Below are 2,125 nucleotides of genomic sequence, written 5' to 3'. Positions count from 1 at the left end.
ATTCATTGTTTACCTGGGTCTTCAGTCTATGATTAGCTCACCTCACCTCTTATCAGACAAGTCTTCGGGTTTGAGTCGTTCGTTCATCACATGACAGACCCATAAACTTGCTGCACCCGATTCCTGCCCACAAAACAGAAAATGATAGCATCGAAAGGGCCTCTGCCGACCCCGCACATGCTCTATAGCTGTGGTTAAAATTATTAAAATTATACAAATATATATTAATACAATTAATATACAATCAATACAATTAATATATAAATGAAAATAATTTTAAGATATATAAAAATCTTTAATAGATGAATTAAAATAAATTTAAATTTCTAAAAATACATAAAATGAAGAAAGTAAAATTATTTTTTCCCCCTTCATTAACTATTGTTTTTGTTTATTAAAAAAAAATTCAAACAAAGGGTGGAGCCTTTTGAACATTGTGTTGAACAATGGTAAGCTTTTGCATCAATAAGGTTGGGAACCACTGCTGTACAGGCAATGGCCTTATCTCTACATGTTATGCGGAGGATCTGCAGGTCCTAGTATAATATTAACAAACATCCTCTTGCTTTAAAGGAGGTTGGGTTCAAAGACCAAGTCTGCAATACGACTTATAAAAGGTTTAATTCATAGTCCAGATGAATGTAAAGGTTAAACAGAAACAAAAATTGATCTGCCTTCTAATTAAAATCGACCTCATCCACCTCCCACTTCCTGGAGCACACTGTTAGCTTTCTTGTCATTTATGAGGCTGAGAACTGAGCAAGACTATTGGCTGTTTGGGATTTACAATAATTGCTGGGCTGTTTTCAGACTTGATGTTATGAGTTTAAAACAAAGTTTTCTTGTAATTGGAAATTGAGAGATGGTCATTTGTTTAAGAGAAATACATGAGAATAGACACCGCTGATGAGAAACCACAGAACTCAAATGGTTTTGTGATGTGTACAGCAGTCAACAAAGGTTGTGACCTTTAATGAATGTAATTATGAGCTCACAGCTCACTGCAGTGAGTGACAGTCCTCTTGTGTGCTCAGTTTTCTATTTTAAAAGGAAACGGTGCCTGTGAGACAACAGCACAGATAGGGCCTATGTGCTACCAGCATTGTTTTCACACCAGGGTCTAATAAAGCCTTGCATGCTGCTTTAAAGCACAGTATCACACATTCTTAGCTTCTTTTTACCACTCAAAGTTATGCATAACATCATAATATCTCCCTTGCCAGAGGCTTATTCTGATTGCATGAACAGTATGATAGTTGTGGGTATAATGGCATCTGGTATCAGAGTAGTCCAGACACTGAATGGAAGAGATGTCTCTGCTTGATTGCATTACATGATGTGTGCTTAGATATATAAAGAGCCTTTCAGCAATAAAGAGTGAGCTTTAGTTCAATATGAATGAACAAATGTCACAGACCACTAAAAATAATTATACGCCACAGCCCAATCAATGCTTTTACTATCAGTAGATTGTATAAAAGAAAACAAACAAATTTGCAGTTGCTGAATAGAAGCTTATTTGTTAAAGAAATGGGGGGGATATGAAAATGGCTTTGAAATCAAGAATTAATCAATAAATGTAGCTATATCATTCCTTTGACAGCAGTGATGTACTAACAGCTCCTCTGTTGTCTGTATTCACCAACAAAAGCAGAGCTCCCCCTTCTTCGTGGAGTCTGACCTTTATGACACAATAAATTATATAAATAGTATATAATTTATATAATTAAATATAAATAGTAAACTGAACTGAACCTCCTTAAAGCACATGAATCGCATGTTCTTCACTAAAACAGCCTGTGAATTAATTCTGTTTGCTTACATTTGTTATAATATGAAGTTAAGAATGCAAATTAATCATCTGTTTATTAATACAGCAGAGCCGAGTCACGCAGTAATGTATTACACAGCAGATCTCATTGATTTGAAACAGAGCATAAATGGTGCTTAAAAATTTTGCAGACTTGCGCCACACTGTGGTCATACTGAGTAACAGCTTCTCTTGCACTTGAGACGCGACTACAGGTGCATCTCAATAATGCCGAGTTCACACTGCACGATTTTAGCCCGATTTTTCACTCGCCGACAGGTTTTGCGAAATCGCCGACAAATGCCCGAAATCGGA

This window comes from Sinocyclocheilus rhinocerous, unplaced genomic scaffold (assembly GCF_001515625.1).
Source record: "Sinocyclocheilus rhinocerous isolate Xijiao unplaced genomic scaffold, SAMN03320098_v1.1 scaffold988, whole genome shotgun sequence".
NCBI lineage: Eukaryota > Metazoa > Chordata > Actinopteri > Cypriniformes > Cyprinidae > Sinocyclocheilus > Sinocyclocheilus rhinocerous.
The sequence above is the reverse complement of the archived record's forward strand: the minus strand, read 5'-3'. Positions refer to the sequence as shown.